General features: G+C 35.1%; 1 protein-coding gene across 1 annotated transcript in view; it reads right to left on the reverse strand.

Moving 5' to 3' along the window:
- The window catches only part of LOC129238983 (irregular chiasm C-roughest protein), a 109,068-nt gene extending 91,172 nt beyond the window's left edge, over positions 1–17,896 (reverse strand). The window contains exons 1-2 of the mRNA XM_054874235.1: positions 17,821–17,896; positions 2,829–3,197 (exon numbers count right to left, since the gene is read on the reverse strand). The gene's annotated coding sequence lies outside the window, so the exon portion shown is untranslated. The remainder of the gene's footprint in view (positions 1–2,828; positions 3,198–17,820) is intronic.
- Between the last annotated feature and the right edge of the window lie 344 nt (positions 17,897–18,240).

The raw sequence follows: 18,240 nt of genomic DNA on the forward strand, positions 1-18,240 counted from the left end.
TCGAAAGATGGACGAGAAGAACTTTCATTTAGCGACTTTACAACGCCTAAGAACTACTTATTTAGTAGTCTTCCGAGCGTATTTTATGTATTTCGACAAAACCTCGCTGGAGGAAATATAAATGGAAAAATATTCCGTATATTCTTGGATCTTTGGCCACAGTTGTCAAGATATGAGGAGTCAGAGAGTTACAATTCAGACACATAAATTTGAAAAGTAATTTTTGTTACCCATTTCCACTACTCTATTTAGTTGTGCACTTGTATTCCGCCATCATAAACTATTTCATGCGAGATGCAGTTTTCACGTTTCTTGTCGCCACGATAAGTGCATTTTTCCCCACTTCCTTTCTACTTGTGTATGTGTATGTATTGGTTGTGCTGTTACTCTTTCTGTTGCTGATGGTGCTGGTACAAATACTTTTCAGCTGCCATAAAATAATAATAAACTAACCAAATTTACTGAGAAAAGTGGCAGCGCGGAAAAAATTTCAGCAAAAAATTAAATTTAGTTTACTAAGTTCGTTATTTCTCTTTCCTTTTATGACCCAATCGCTGGTCTTGCACCGAGTACTTTAGCGGCAGGAAGTAAACGACGGACGAGAGAGCGGCTAAATCGGCTATATTGGAGTGACAGTGGAGGAGAGGGTAGCATTGCGGCTAAAATAAACTTATTTTAACAAGTTTTATTTCGTTTTGCGCTTTACTTTTACTAATTTTTTCGCCAAGTTTCGTTTGAAGTTCCGCAGTTTCACAATTTTGCATCTGCGCCAATATTTTCCTGTGACTTTTCCACTTTTCTCCCCACTAAGTTCGCAATAATTTCGATCGTTGATTTTAGTTTTTATTTCGTTTTTGAAGTTATGATGGTCATTCAGCGGATTTTCATGTGATTCGTAGTTGTGCAGTTGGCGCTGCTGTAGCGCAGTGTGCGAATATTGGTTAAGTGAGATATTTGACTTAGCCATCCAATCACCGGCTGGGACTTAAAATTTAATATTTATAACTTAATTTTTACATTTTTTTGCACTTCTAGCCGGGATCGGAGAAGCAGTAGTTTTTTGGTTTATAGCGATGTTGAAAATATATGAATATTGTATGCATATATACGAGTACACACATACACACTAGTTATAAATAGTATAAACTCAAATAAATTTTTCAATTGTGCTATGTTCGCGCCTAATTGAATTGATTCCTCATACTCATTAGAGCCACTTTCTTCCACGTTCTTCTAGTTCCAAAAAAAAAAAATTATCATCTCTTGGTTCATATTAAAACTTTTTTATTAATACTTGCCCTGCTTCGAAAACTACTTATAGCTGCAGCACGTACTAAAAAACCGCTGTTTCTTTTTAGTAAAGAACGATTTTTGGGGTATCTGGAAAATTTGAAGCCTGGTTTGGTGTTGTACTCGACCACTGCACTGTTTCTTATGTCATCTTAAATACACAAAATTAATTAAGCACGGAATAATTTATCCAGTAAATAAAAATACGTTTTTGATAGAAAATGGGTTATATTAAAAATTCGTCAATATAAATAAAAAGTTTCTGGTTTCTTCCAGAAAAAGTTCCTTCCTATAAAACCGGAGTTATAAATTGTTGAAAATTAGTCGCCAAGCCCAAAATCGCAAAATATGTAAATTTAGATACTCCTTACTTTCCAAAGAAGAAAATCTAGGAAAACTTTTTCCTTTTTTTACTTCACTTTGCCCTTAATTTTACTTCAGCTACCGATAGTTGATCGCTAGTGCAAAATGTTTAATTACTTTGTTATGTCTCTGCAGTAGCCCTCGAATTACTAGCCAATATATACAACCATGCTCGGTTCCCCATTACCGGAGCGACCCGGATTTGTAACCAGCCAGAGTCATCTACTTCAGCAGTATTCCTCAAATATGTATGTTGATAGAACAACAACAATGACATCCACCATTGTCTTCTACATTTACATTGAGAATAACTAAAATTGGCTGATTTGCATATTAATATTCAGAAGTTATTTAAAACTTAGAGGCCTTTTTGTTACAAAGATGAGTTCCGCAACACCTGCCAGTCGGGTTGAAAGTATTCTCTCTATGCATGTATGTACGAGTATGCATAGCAACATGTGATAATCAAGAGCCGAGTATAAAAGCCAACTCCAGTATCCTGTTAAACAAGTTTAGCACAACTCGCATTAGTAAATTTTTAAAATGCCTTTATGGCACTCTTGCGAAAGTTCATATAATTAAAAGGGTACGTACTCGTATAAGACAGTTGAAGTTGAGTTTTTGGGTGGTTCAGATATAAATGTCACGTTTAATGGATGCGCCAAACTGTGCACCAAAAGTACGAGAGATATTTTACAATGAGTATTTGTGTGAGGCATGGTGCTAATTAACGTGACATCACGCCGCAGTACTTTGAACCAAGTAGGTATTTTTGAAAGTTTAATATTTTTTAAATTTTAATAAACAATTTTTTTAGGTCATTTGCACTATTACTTAATTATTATATAACATTTACTAAGGATGTATTAAAGTTGTTCAACTGTCTCTCATGTGAGGGCTTTAATAACAGCGCCACACAGTATGCAACAGTATATTTTAACACACAACACTGCTACTAACTGGTATTGGTAAGAGAGGTGTCTGGCACAAGTAGGGTGAGTATAGAGCAAAGCCACCAGAAGAATGAGTATAAAGAACAAATATCTGCTGAAGTATTTTTCGCCACAGTAATGCCGCAAAGAAGTGAAATATGCTTTGTATGGGTTGAATGTTAAAAAGAAAAAAATAGTAACAAATACAAAAAAGTACAATAGTAAAATGCCTGTGAAACTTACCATAAAAATTGCTTTCTCCTTTAATAGACAAGGTTCAATTGTGTCCAAGCGTGTGTGAGTATCGCGTCAGTATGCGAAGTGAGTGGCTAGCACTATGCAGCTGCTGTGCTTGTTGCTATTTTTATAGAACTTTTTCTCTCTTTCTTTTTTGCTGCTGGCGTATTTTGACTGTGTGCGAATTTATTTATATGTTTGATTGCATAGACATTATTTGCGTGCTTTAATTTTTGCTTCAACTTGTCGTAGTAGTGGTATTCTTGCAAAAAGTTTTTCGTTGTTACTGCAGTTGTTGTGTGTCATTAAATTGCGGCTAGAGTCATTCTCTGTGTATTTTTCAGCACTTGTTTTTTAGTTTTCTTTCTGCTGCCGCTGCAAATTGTATATATATATATATATATAAAAGAATGTATTTACAGCTGTGTTATTTGTATATATTTTTCGGCGCTGCTGTTGCGATTTTGCTTGCTTTAAATGGCGTATTGAATGCAGACAGGCACGTAACGGGCTTTTTTCAAATGTTTTTAAAGAGAGTGGGGGAGGGCATCTCTTTTTATGTATGTGTAATTTTCCATTGTACTTTTTAGGTATTTCTTTAAGAATTTTTAAATAAGCCAATTTTCCTTTATTTCATTGTATTGGAAAGTGGGTGAGGAGGCCCTTTTTATATTTGGTATAAATTTTTCAATTGACTTTTTAGGTACTTCTTTAAAAATTCTTAAACGTGCTAATTTTCCTTTATTTCATTGTATTGGATTCTTTTAATAACACTGAAATATTAAAGAATGTGAAATTATATATTTTTTTGCAGTTTAGAGCAAATAGAAAATGTGTGTGTGAACTAATAATAATTAAAGTGATATTTTTAGTAATTAAAATGTTTGCGCCATTAGTTTATTTATTATAGTGCATATGAAAAATTTTACAATATCAATTTTAGGGATAATTGAGGTGGGTAAGTGGTGAAGCAGCAGTCCCGATGAAGTTGTTGTCCAAAATTTCGACAATTGAACCTATGCTACCGTATTTGTACTGTCACTTCAGCAGAATTTTCCAAATATTTTTGGATGAAGTCTTATAAAGTTACAACGGCAACAATATTAATAACAATATTCCACTATGAACTTGCCCGTCTTCAATTATGTTACACTACTAAGTTGCTGAAGTAAGACTGTTTATTGTCAAACATTTCAGTGATTTCTTCCAGTGACTTTTGGTGCCTTCTACCTTCAGAAATATGTGCACATGACCCGTCTGAGATGACAACTTTTTCTCATGTGGTCGCTATATTCCATTCCAAAAGAGAACAGAGAACAAATAAAGTGAACAAAATTATACACAGCAACGCACCAAGCAAGTGCAAAACAAAGTGGAGGACGCGAGGTGAATCTTGTGGGCGAGTTAAGCCTTTTGTGTTTTTGTCACACATTTCATATTTTTTAATTTCTCATTTCAGTTCTCGATTTTGGTAAAGCACCGCCGTTTAGTTTCAGCCTCGATTTTTGTAAATTTTAATTTCTTTAGTCTATGCTGTCTGAGCACATTTTTAAACGATTTTTTATTACAAAAACTTAAACTTGAAAGTGACAAATACTTTAGTAAATAATTTTATTCGCTTGTTATTTATTGGTTTTGTTCTATGGATCTTTAACTTTCTAAAAGTCACACAAGGTCTTCAGTTTTCGCGGCCGAATTTGGTTTTGTGATTATACGAAAATCGCGTGAAAGAGGAAAAGGCTGCGCGAAAGATGCGAAAAAGAAAAAAAATCAAAACAAGAATGTGGCTGTAAACGAGTTTTTGTGGTTTGTATGTGGTGGCTATTGTTTGTGCTGTTGCAATGGAGCAGCACTGCAGCAACACCAACTATGTAAACAGTGCATAAGCTACAAGCCAGTTGCAACGCAGGCATCCGCTGGCCGATTGGAAGCTGTGTGCAACCGACCACGAAACTGGTTTTTCCGCAGAGCGAGCACTGTAAAGGTACAGAGAAAGAAGGAAAGGAAGACGAAACAATCAAGTAACGATTCCTATTGTTGCTAGTGGTGGGAAAGAGGAGGAAAACAGAAAAGAATTTGAAAATACAAAAATGTAAAGTCGAAGTATTTAAAAGGCAAACATGCACGCGCACACTTAACATACACTCACACACTCGCACATTCGCTTTCTGATTTTCATGCGCGTGTAGCTGAGCTGCGTTTTTTCTTTGGCTCTGGTTTGGGGCGCACTATTATTTACCCGGGTTAGTTATGCAGCTAATGTTGTTTGGTATTGCTGCCATTTCGTTTTGCTTTTGTTTTTAATACACTCCTCACAAAAATTAAGGGAGCAAGAAAAAAATTCAAATTTTTTCAGGTTTTTTGACGGACTGTATCTATGTGAAAAATGATCGTACCAGAAATTTAAAAAAAGCATTTTGAAGCTCCAGGGCTCTACTTTTCGAATCCGTGGAGCAAAAATTTTGCCAGGCCACGGTTTCAACGCAATCTGAAAAAGTATGACGAAAAAAAAATTTTCCAAATTTTTATCTTTCTTTCTTGGGCTCCACGGGCTTGAAAAAAATTTTTTCGATAAAGCGATCATATGGACCAGAAAGCCTGATTATTCAGCTTCATTTTCCTTTTTTTAAATTCTTCCTACGTCCATGTGTCACGGAGATATCCGGAATTGAACAAGAAAGGACCCTTTTGTCCTCAAGCAGCGATATCTCGACAACGAATGGTCGCATCGGAAATTGGAGGACGGTTTTGGAATCTGCAATAAATTCCCCATAAAATTCCGTGTAGACGTTTCACGGCGAAATTTTTTTTTTCTTTCAGTACTTCCCTGCAAAAAGTGGAAAAAATTGAATTTTTCTCTTGATTTGGAAAATCGGCTGTATCACCGCAAATATTGAGCATTGAGCAACGGTTTTCAGGGTTTTTTTCACCTTAATGTATCCTTAATAACCCTGTAAATTTTTAGATTGATCCACTGAACCGTTTTTCCGGGCCGATCAATCAAAATTTTTAAAAAAATTAAAGGAACAAGATGTTTACCCTTAAACATTTTGTAATTTTTTTGAAATGGAAAAATCTTTTTTTCTCTCACTTTTTTTCTCAATTCTGCACCAGATACTGCATTAGTTCAAAAAAAGAAAGACAAAAAAAAATTTCGAAAATTTTCGAAAAAAAAATTTTTTTTTTGAAAAAATTTTTTGAATTTTTTTTTTTTTTTTTTTCTTTTTTCATAAAGTTATAGCCTATCAACAAAGCATAAAAAAAGGTCTACACCTTAATTTTCGTATTAAAAAATTTATCGAACAAATTAAAAGTTGATACCCCCAAGGCAGGTCGAATATTCGTTTTACGAATATTGGAGCAATTAATTTTTCTGCGTTACACAAAGTGTCTAAAAAACAGTTTTTTTAAGACTATCCTGCTTTCTTGGTTAAAAAAACCAAACAACAGTTTTTGTCAAAACTCGAGATTTTTAAATTTTTGGTAAAAAAAAATTAATTCAAAGTTTTCGCAAACTTAATTTTTTTTTAATTTTTCATCATGCCTCGCCGGCATTTATCCGCGCCAGAAGTCGCTCGATTAGTGACTCTTGTAGAAGAAGGTCACACTTATCGTGAAGTTGGGCAACAACTGAACGTTAGCTCCTCTGTCGTATCTCGGGCTTATAATCGGTATTTGGAAACGGATGGCTATGAACGACGAGCTGGACAAGGTCGTCGTCGCGTGACCACCCCTCGCGATGATCGAACGATCGTTCGACGTGTTCGTCAAGAACCGTTTATTCCTGCAAACGTTGTCGCCCGGAATGTTCCAAACCGTCAACAACAACGACAACGACAACAGCAACGGCAACGACGACAACAGCCGCGGAACGTTTCTGTTCAAACGATTCGAAATCGTCTCCGTGAGGCTGGAGTGCGAACAAGAAGGGCTGCCCGAGTTCCGATGTTGACAACCGCGCATTGTCGTGCCCGGTTGGCTTACGCTCGCCAACACGCTAATTGGACCATGAGGCAATGGAACAATGTTCTGTTTTCTGATGAGTGTCGAGTTTGCTTGTATGGTAATGACCGAAGATCCCGAGTTTGGCGTCGTCGGGGAGAGCGATTTTCACGAAACTTCACTCAGTCCGTAGCTGCTTATAATGGAGGATCAATAATGGTTTGGGGAGGAGTTTCACGGTTCACGCGAACTCCTTTGGTTATTATCCGCCAAAATCTGAATGCTAGACGTTACATTGACGACATCTTGCGACCCGTTGTCTTGCCTCTACGGCAAAACACTAGGGGATTCATTTTTATGCAAGACAATGCTCGCCCTCACACAGCAAACATCACCCGTCAGTTTTTTGGAAGACACGAAATAACGTTGTTGAGGCATCCAGCGATGAGCTCTGATCTTAACCCAATCGAGCATGTCTGGGATATCCTGAAGCGTCGATTACGTCGGTTTCACCCCAACATTAAAACCTTACCTGCATTAGAGCGGGCGTTAGTTGAAACGTGGCGACGGATTCCGCAGAGAATGATTCGAAACTGCATTTCGAATATGCCTCAAAGGTTGCAGGCTGTTAAGAGGAACAGAGGTGGCAATACGCGGTATTAGCCCACACACACACACACACACACACACACACACACACACACACACACACACACACACACACACACACACAATCTTTAGAGAATGAGTTTGGAGTCTCAAAATACTGTGGAAGTGACGAGCCACGGGGTCTCATTCTCTGAGAAAACCACACACATACACGTGCGTAAGCACAAAAGAAGCGTGAATCCGACCGAGCAACCTCCACGTGGTGCGCTTTGGGTAACGCAAATGCCGGCGGTGGATGTTCCAATCCACTTTTATGTGGAATAATTTCAGTATTTGACTCAAATTTAAAAAAAAAATTTTTTCAAAAAAAAAATTTTTTTTTCGAAAATTTTCGAAATTTTTTTTTGTCTTTCTTTTTTTGAACTAATGCAGTATCTGGTGCAGAATTGAGAAAAAAAGTGAGAGAAAAAAAGATTTTTCCATTTCAAAAAAATTACAAAATGTGTAAGGGTAAACATCTTGTTCCTTTAATTTTTTTAAAAATTTTGATTGATCGGCCCGGAAAAACGGTTCAGTGGATTAATCTAAAAATTTACAGGGTTATTAGGGATACATTAAGGTGAAAAAAACCCTGAAAACCGTTGCTCAATGCTCAATATTTGCGGTGATACAGCCGATTTTCCAAATCAAGAGAAAAATTCAATTTTTTCCACTTTTTGCAGGGAAGTACTGAAAGAAAAAAAAAATTTCGCCGTGAAACGTCTACACGGAATTTTATGGGGAATTTATTGCAGATTCCAAAACCGTCCTCCAATTTCCGATGCGACCATTCGTTGTCGAGATATCGCTGCTTGAGGACAAAAGGGTCCTTTCTTGTTCAATTCCGGATATCTCCGTGACACATGGACGTAGGAAGAATTTAAAAAAAGGAAAATGAAGCTGAATATTCAGGCTTTCTGGTCCATATGATCGCTTTATCGAAAAAATTTTTTTCGAGCCCGTGGAGCCCAAGAAAGAAAGATAAAAATTTGGAAAATTTTTTTTTCGTCATACTTTTTCAGATTGCGTTGAAACCGTGGCCTGGCAAAATTTTTGCTCCACGGATTCGAAAAGTAGAGCCCTGGAGCTTCAAAATGCTTTTTTTAAATTTCTGGTACGATCATTTTTCACATAGATACAGTCCGTCAAAAAACCTGAAAAAATTTGAATTTTTTTCTTGCTCCCTTAATTTTTGTGAGGAGTGTACTTTAATGCATTTCTATTGTTAATCACACACACTCGCACATCCTTTTACGCACACTCATAGTCACCTAAAGCATGCTTCTTCTTGTTCTTTTCCACTTCATAATTATTTATATAATTTTCTGCTTGTATTTCATTAAAATTCGCGGGAATTTCGTGCTTTTTTCGTAATATGAGACCGGTTTGGCAAGGAAGCTCGCGCATCCTAAACAAATACACCGAGAATGCCAAACAGCTAAGTACTCGGCCAGTAAGTCGACGACTAAGTGAGCTGGCAGCCAAGCATGCAGAAAGTCAAAGCTACGCGTCCCGATACAAACGCAGTCTCCATTTGGTGTACGTTGCGGGATTTATGGTTGTGTTTTTGGTTTTTATTGCTTGTTACTTTTTACATATTTTGTTTAGTGGATTTTTTTATCTCGAAGCCTCATCGCGTCTGGAGGTTATTTTGTTGATTCTTTAATATCATTGCTATACTCATTTATACATAAATATGTATATGTGTATATGCATGCGCATGTATATATGAATCTTTTACATGTAGAGGACTCCAAGCTGATGGTGAGCCGTGATCACATACTTTCTTGTATTAGCTATGCTAATTTATTTCGTGCTATTTTTATGCATAAATTTTAATTTTTCTTCCTTTATTTATTTATTGAGAATTTTCAAATTTATCTCCTTTAATCATCGCCCATATACGAGTATATCTGTATTTCTTTTTTAAAATATGTGATTTTTTAAAAGTTGCATGGCTTGTTATGCGCTGTTTCTGCTGCCTATGATATATATGTATGTGTGTGCGTATATAACAGTGTATTGACCTTCATTCTGGCCTTTATTTTCTGTTGAAACAGGTTCTCGCTTGCGGTGGCATGTTGCATGTTCAATACGCCTACAAGGAGGAAAAATTTTCAAAGGCGAGTGTAAAAGCAACATTTTTGTTAACACAAAGGTTAGACAGCTAAGATGATTCGATGAATAGCGCGAGCTCCTAGAAATATTTAACTTTTACACTCAGAAAATTACTAAAAAAAAAAAAAATTTAATGTGTATCGGTAAATCAGCTGATTTGTTGATTCCTTTCGCCGTATTCATGTCAGGCTGTCAGTACAAAATGAAACAAGGCGAATTCATTCTTTGTTTTCTACTTTGTAAATGCCCTGCAATCAAGCGCTGAACAGTCTAGTGCCTCCACCTTTAATGAATGCGCCTTGGAAAGTATAATAAGTTTTAAGAAGTAAAAAAAAAAACATTAGAAACTGTGGAACTGAAGGTATTCTTGGCAAACAATTATATGAAAAATTGGCAAACAGCATAAAAAAAAATTAATTAATAAATTCGACATACATTGAACTAAAATTGTGGTGATGCGATTGAATAAAATTAATCTTTTAGTTTATAAGTTTAAATATGTATGTACATTTAAGAAAATGGTGATGGTACAGGGTGGGCCATATAGCGTTTGCTTTTTAAACCACCTATTTTTTTGAGAATGGTAACACAATTGACATGTCAAATGTGTTCATAATTTACTTAAAGGTTTGACATTTACGAAATGGGACCATATACGCTTGAACAAAATTGGGAAATATTGAAAACCTATTTCCAAAGTGGTGACTCTTCTTCTTCTTTTCTGATGAAGCTCATTTTCACATCGGTGGCTACGTCAATAAGCAAAATTATCGGATTTGGTACTCAGAAAATCCACACGTTACTGTAGAGAAGCAAATGCATCCACAACGAGTCACTGTTTGGTGCGGTTTTTGGTCTGGCGGCATCATCGGGCCATTTTTTTTCGAAAATTGTTGGAGTTGTTTCCAAAAATTGAAGTGGATGACATGGACGACATTTGGTTTCAACAGAACGGTGCAACTTGTCACACTGCCAAAGTTACACTCGAACTTTTGGCTACCGTTTTTGAAAACCGAATAATCAGCCGAAATTCCGATATCAATTGGCCGCCTCGGAGCTGTGATTTAAGCCCGTTAGACAATTTTTTGTGGGGAGATCTTAAAGACAAATGCTATGTGAACCATCCAGAGACGATTGATGATTTAAAACACGAAATTGAAGTTGCCTTTCATGAAATTGGAGTCCAAACAATCGAAAATGTGTTTAAAAATTGGGTTGATCGAATGGCCTACTGTAAAGCCAGTCGACTGCCATTTGAACGATATTATTTTTGATTCATAAATGACAATGTTCAATCCTCAAAATAAAAAAAAAAAAGTTTCAAAAAATATTGATTAGTTTTTTTTTTATAGCCGATTCAAAAAACAAATTTTACATGGCCCACCCTGTATATACCCAACCATTATTTAGTTAGCGGCGGCCTTTATTCAAATATATTGAGGAGAAATTTCCAAATGATGTAAGATTTTTAATTTTGCAAAAAATATTCGAAATATGCCTTTAAAAGTATTTACTAGTCTCGATACGAAAGTCATAATAGGAAAAATTTCCATAAATATTGATATCTTTATGAACAATTTGAGATCAAAAATGGTAATGAAGAATTTTTGCCTAAGTTTCTGCAAAGAAAAAGCTTCCCATAAAAAAGCATATGTTGCCAGAGGTGATTGATTCAAACCACTGCAAGGATCGATGAAAAATTAAATGCACCAGTTTATTATTATAACAGCTTACAAAAGTACGAGTAAAACAAAAAAGTTAGAGCCTTTTCATGCGCACTATACTCAATAGAGTACTTAACAATATTTTGAATATGTTGAATTAATATAAATATTATGCGGGTAACTTCCAACCAGTTCATGAATTGTAAAGTACTAAAAAGTTTTACAGATATAGCCTCATTTTTACATTACTAACTGCTTGATAAACTACCAGTATAATAGTTTACTTGGATTAATTAGAGGGCTTTTTTAATACCTAATTTTTGTTATTCCAAATTTTTTTGTGTAAATTTTTAATTAGTTGTTTTGTCAAAAAGCACAGCATTTTGAAAACAAAAGGTTTTTTCTACAAATTTTACTTTTCCTCCACTTTTACCCAACATTTCTAGGGTTAGCAAACCCTGTGTCTTGCTAAGGGAGCTGTTTCGTCAAGTGGGAACGAGCAAGCTGCTTACTAAGCAAACCTGAAATCATGTAAACAATGTATGCACATTCTGTCAAAAATTCGATTTCAATTTATTGTATCGCTCCCAAAATAGGCGCCTTTCATAGTCATACACTTATGCCAATAGACAAAATCTTCTTCAAGCGCATATTCAGGAACCAACTTTAGTTATCGCCGCGAACTCTCTTTTAGGTCGTCTATCCCAAACAAGTGCCACGAATGGGCAATTTGAGTATTCGAAAGTGAAAAAAGGCAACCAAAGATAATGTTAAGTTGTTCGATGAGATTTGTTGAGTTCTTGGTAAAAGATTCATCCTCATTCTCTATGAAAAGTTTCTAATTTTTCATAATTTAATTTTTCCATAAATCTGGTTTTTTATACTTTAGAAACTGCTTAGCCAAATTCCGCGCAATGCCCAAATACTTTCCTCTATTTACCACCTTACCTTGATTTATGCATTTTTGGCAACCCTTCAAAAAAACAAAAATGCTTCCAAATTAATCAAAACTAGGTACTCTTTTGACAGACTGTAGGTCCATACACGTGCGTAAATTTGAACACATATGGCAGTAATTAAGACTTAAGAATTTTTTATTTTACCTACGTGGATAGACGTGCCTAACGGTTATTTTTATTCAAAACACCACGGGCTTTAATAAGTAAATTTCCGACCATTGAAAAAAAAAATATTAAAAAATAACTATAATAAATATTCGAAACCTATAATACAATTTTTTAAAATACAGTGAGTCACACTCAAAATTGGACACTTTATACTCATATGAAACCTTTTAACTCCAATAAGAAACTACAAACATATTTAAATTCATTTCATTTTATTTATGTATACTAACATAGGTATTGGAAGTACAATTATAACAACAAACTCCCCTTCAAACAAAAACAATAACAATATATATTATAAGTATACGACAAAGACAATGTGAGCTACTCACACTCAAAATGGGTCAGTTAGAATTCATCGGCGAAATACCGTTATATACCTATTGAGTTCAAATTGTAAATCGCTTGTTTTTCATAGTGTTTGATTAAATGTCGACTAAGTGGTATCATTTTTACAAAATGCGTCAAACAACAATTGCTGAGCGGGAAATTATTATAAGAAATCACAAAAACAGAAAGTCCATTCGGGAGACTAGTGAAATAATTGGCAAAAAAAAGTCTACAGTGCATAATATTATTAAAAGGTATAGGAAAAGAGGTAACGTGTGTGACAAAAAACGTAACTTAACAAAGAGAAGGAAAATTGATGATCGAAACTCCAGATTTATATTACGATTAGTAAAGCAAAACCCTAAGATATCTGCCGTAGACCTAAAAAAACAACTCCAGGATGAAAAGAACGTTGAAGTTTCTGCAGAAACTATTCGCCGACTTCTTAAGAATAACAAATTTTATGCAAGAGTTCCCCGGCGAAAGCCACTTATTTCGAAAAAGAACCAAAAAGCTAGGTTACAGTTCGCTAAAAAGTATGAATATAAGGAATTTGACTTTTGAAAATTGAAAAAAAAAAACTTAGCTATTTCAAAGCCTCCACATAATTTATTTTTATTGCATGTTTTATTCACAGATGAAACAAAAATTAATATGTTTGGTTCAGACGGGAGGCGTTTTGTGTGGAGAATGGACGGAAGAGCATTGCAGGATAAGAATATTAAAAAGACTGTGAAGTACGGCGGTGGCTCAATAATGATATGGGGTTGCATGTCGGGAGCTGGCGTCGGAAAAGTGCATATTATTGATGGAATCTTGGATAGTATAGGGAAAATTAAACTATTAAAACAAAATGTTCAACCCAGTGCTGAAAAACTTGGGATTCGTAGTAACTTTATGCTTTACCAGGACAACGATCCGAAGCCCACGTCCTGGAATGCTAAAAACTGGTTACTATACAACTGCCCAAAAGTATTAGCTACTCCTGCTCAGTCTCCCGACATGAACCCTATTGAGCATTTGTGGGGGGAACTTAAAAAAAGGCTCGCCTCACGGTGCGTGAGCAGTAAGTCGCAATTAAAGCAAGCAGTATTGGAGGAATGGGAAAAAATCGAGCCCACATACTGCAAAAAACTAGTTGAAAGTCGCTTACAGGAAGTAATAAAGTACAAAGGAAGATCCTCATATGTGCTCATAATTTATTTGAACTAGAAAGTAAGTGTTCCATTTTGGGTGAGAACCTTCTAAGAAGGAACCTAACCTATGAAATGAATTTTTTTTGTTACGAATAAAACGATTTTAATTTTTGCATATTTATCTTCATCGAAGAGTGTTTATAAATAAATATAGAAAACTTGAATTTATGTCTTAGTAAAAGTGTAGAAAATAAATTGGTTTTTATATGTGAGGTGTCCAATTTTGAGTGTGACTCACTGTATGCTTATCTCTTGAAGTGTACCTGGGGCATACAGCCTGCTCAACTAACGCCACTTCCATTTTCGTTAACTATAACTGTTATTCGTGTTTTAAGTTTATTTTTATAACTTTAAAAAAAAAAAAAAAAATATTTGTGACATTACTGTGCCAGCAATAATTCCTTTCAACTTAAAGTAAGCAGTCATCTTTTAAATATTTTATATCATTAGCTTCATTTTATATTTATTTATCTGTATGAAATAAATAAAATAAAATAAATTTGTTTTATCGATTATACGCAATTGCCGGTAACCTTTTAGATAGTTTAAACATGTAAAAAAACGCAGCTACAATTTTCTTTTAAGGAGTAGAATATTTAAATGCTGAATATCTGATATCTACTTGTGTATACGCAATTGTTTTAATTAATTTTTTTGTAAGTCTTTCATATTTTCAAAAAGTGCGGGGAAATATATTTGCTGCGTAACACGCCAAGTAACTGGCCAATATCAACTTTAATTAAAAATATTTTCAAAACTTTAAGGGAAATTTTTACATTGCCTATTGTTAGGCGTTTGACAGCAGGCACAGCGCTTATTTTTGTACAACACAAAGCAGTTTGCTGCTGGAAACTCACCACTTTGTTGGCAGATTCAGCTATTGGACTTACTTAAACTTGCTTGCTGTTACACGCACACAGGGACACGCATTTACATACACTAAAGTTGACTGCTTCTATGAGTTGGAATTTGTTTTTACATGAGTTACACACACACACACACACACACACACGGAATAAACCGACTAGTCGCAGTTGTGTAAAGCAGAAGAAAGGTCGATGATTAGCTTACAATGAGAAATGATGACTAACATTTTTTGTATTTTGCGGCATGTAGCGCCAAATATGGAAAATATTTTTCCGTTGTGGTTGTGCTAGTCGGATTGGTGCATTAATGGTACTTGCACACTAGCGAATAGTTTTTATTTATGATGTGGCTATTATTCGGTTTACATTCTATTTGTTGAGTTTTTAGGCTTCAGATAAAATAAAATAATATAATATATTAAAAAATTTCTACGGAAATGCCACCTTAAAGCATATTGGAAATTACAGTTACATTTACTTCTAAATTAATTTTTCTTATTTTTCATAATTTAAAAAAGTAAAATATCTCTTGCAGACTTAATATGCCGAAGCCTTTTGTTATTTAATTTTAATTATTTTTTTGTTTTAAATTTTTTTATTATTTAATTTTTAAGGCTTTGATTTTTTCATTTACTTGTCACTTCTATTTAAATAAATCACACTAACTCAATCTATTGATCGGATAAGAAACTATATTATAAGAATTTAAGCACCTAATCAACTTTAACTAGTAAAGGGTGTCTTTTGCACGTATATAATTCCCCATAGAGTTCCTGGTTATTTCTGATCATTGCTGAAGGCTTATAAAACGTTTACATGAAATATCACGATTGGAATATGTCTAAGTTCATTCCTGTGCGTAACATGCATTAAATTATAAAGTAATACAGTGGGTACCGAAATGTGGCAGGCGGTGTGGTCGAAGTTCTCGGCAATCTGTCAAAAATTCAATGCCTATTATCTACTACCACGTTTTAGAAAAGTTCTTGGCCTATAAGAAAACAATAATAAACTGATGGAGTAAGTTAAACCATTGGACATCGTTGAACAGTAATCGGAAAATCAACTCCGAGTTTAATCTGCATGGAAAATTTACACAATGTGGTATTGAAGCTCATTTCTGGCTTAATAGTAGATAAATTATTTATTTAAAAAAAGAGTACATTTGGTGCAGCCCGGCAGGCATGGTTCGCAGCCTTTGAGCTCCTCTCCTCAGTACCAATTGACTAAGTTTTAAATTGGCCTTTGAAGATGGTGCAATTGCAATGCCATTTAATGTAACAAAGGAAATAAATTATTTTAACTGAATCACCTTTATTTATGGTGATATGCCAAATCAACGATTCACGCTGATCAACCAACTGCGATTAACGCCTTGGAAGATAACATTTGTTGGTTTTCGTGAGATGAAGCCCGTTAAACTGCCGTGCATAATTGCGCCGAATGAATGGTTTGCCAAAAAATGATAATCCAATAATGGAATTTATTTGTTTGAATTTGTATTGCTTGAAAAAAGAAAATAAATAATAATAAAAATGTAATGCATATCTCAAAAACGCTCGTTTAAGCAAAAATATTCCTAGGCGAATTGGTTTATAAAAGGATTCGCAAACTTACAATCTTAATAATAATTTAAAAAGTTTTTTGAAAGTTGATTACTTCATTTCCAGTGAGAATCACGCAAATGCAATGGGCAGGCAGTTATTTCATAATTATATATTTTTCTAGCTTTGTTTTTTTTAAGGCGAAGTTTTTATTGAAAATCTGGTTTGCTCACCATTTAGGAATTTAAAGCTATAACAAATAAAAGTTCGTGATTGTAAGCCCAACTTCTCTTAATTTTTTGGTCAGGTAGACTTTCAATTATTTTCCAAAAAAGTCTCGTAACTAACTATGGGAAACAAAAGTTTGTATTAGACATTTTTTTAAATTTATTTCTAAATATTTTTAAGTGTATTGCAAATATTTTTGATTGCATTTTAAATATGTTTTCATTAAAAATATATTTATTTAATAATATATAATATTTATGGCTTTTCTTTCACTACTTCCGCTTGGAAAACTCATTATTTTGTGTTTCTGTTCCACTTTAATATTTCCCCTTGAATGCATTTTTCATAGAGTTTACACTTGCAACATGCCACAAAATGTGCTTTAAGGTTCACTGCTTAATACTTCACTACGCACTCGCACTCGCACTCGCATTGCATTCGCATTTTCCACATTCGCATTGCCACACTCGCTCATATCTCAGCACAACCCCACTCCACATTATTTTGTATGCCTTTAGGTCAAGCGTTGGGTCAACAACACAACAAAAATAACTAACTGCTGACAACAAAACAAACTCCTTAACACTAACAGCAACACCAACAACAACAACAACACTAGCAACACGCGTAAATTGAAATGTGTAATACGCACTGTAGTCCATTGTAACTGGCAGCATACAAACATACAAACGTGTTTGTTAGCATGCCTCAAGGCGTTTGTAGAATATTAGGGACAAAGGCGGTGTACGAAGGGGCAGGGGTGGATGGTTGGTGGAGCGCGGGGCGCGCGTAGTTACCGACAGCCGAACTAATTGTGGCAAATCGATTCTTTGCTGCCATGACCGTCTGCAAAAGTAGAAGAAGCAGAAAGAACACTGGATGTTGCACTTAAAGTTGTGTGGGTTAAAAAAGAATTTTTATTATTAGTATTTAATATCTCTTTGAGGCTCTAGTTATTATATTACACTTTTAAAATGTTTCATGAACAAATTTCCTGCGGATTATTTTGTCAACACGCACCTTAGTTTACTTTATTTTTTATTATTTTATTGCTTTTTTCGCACAACCAAAATTGCACGAACATACACCGTGAAGCCGTGTTGGATGAGCGACACACACGCACAGATGCACAGTATATGAGTAACAGGCACTTGAAAGCTTGTATGAGTAGTTATGAGTAGCTTGGTATGTGTTTGTGTGTGTACGTGTCTGTAAGATTGTGTTTATGCATTTAGTATCTTGTAGGTTCACGTTCAACTTGGCCGTTGACATTTTTCAGCGTGTTTCACTTCTTTCATATATTATATTTATTTTGTTAGACAAATTTATATTTACCTCACTGTATATCAAATTAGCCATTGAGGGCTAGTGATAAAAATTTTTCACATATGAAAATTTCACACACTCGCGCGCGCCACACTATCACCAGCTATCGAATGAACTGTTTTCAAACACGGAGGAACACGTACTAAAACTTGATTTTCACCGAATCCATTGCTCGGCTGCTGCTAAAAAGAGCTGCTTTGGCTGCTTTTGTCACTGCAGCTGAGCAGCGCGAGTGGAGCTGCGCGTGGTGTTGGCACGCGGCATCCAGCGTACAACATATGCACTGTTAGTCCATTGGAATGTCGTTTAGTGGAAATACGTGCAATGCATACGTACGTACATAGCAGCTATAGCATTAACAGTAGCAGTGACTGCTTCAATGGCTCCAAAATATGGCTGCTAAGTACAGTACAGAACGCTGTTAAATGC

The sequence above is a fragment of the Anastrepha obliqua genome, chromosome 2 (genome assembly GCF_027943255.1).
Source record: "Anastrepha obliqua isolate idAnaObli1 chromosome 2, idAnaObli1_1.0, whole genome shotgun sequence".
NCBI classification, from domain to species: Eukaryota; Metazoa; Arthropoda; class Insecta; order Diptera; family Tephritidae; genus Anastrepha; species Anastrepha obliqua.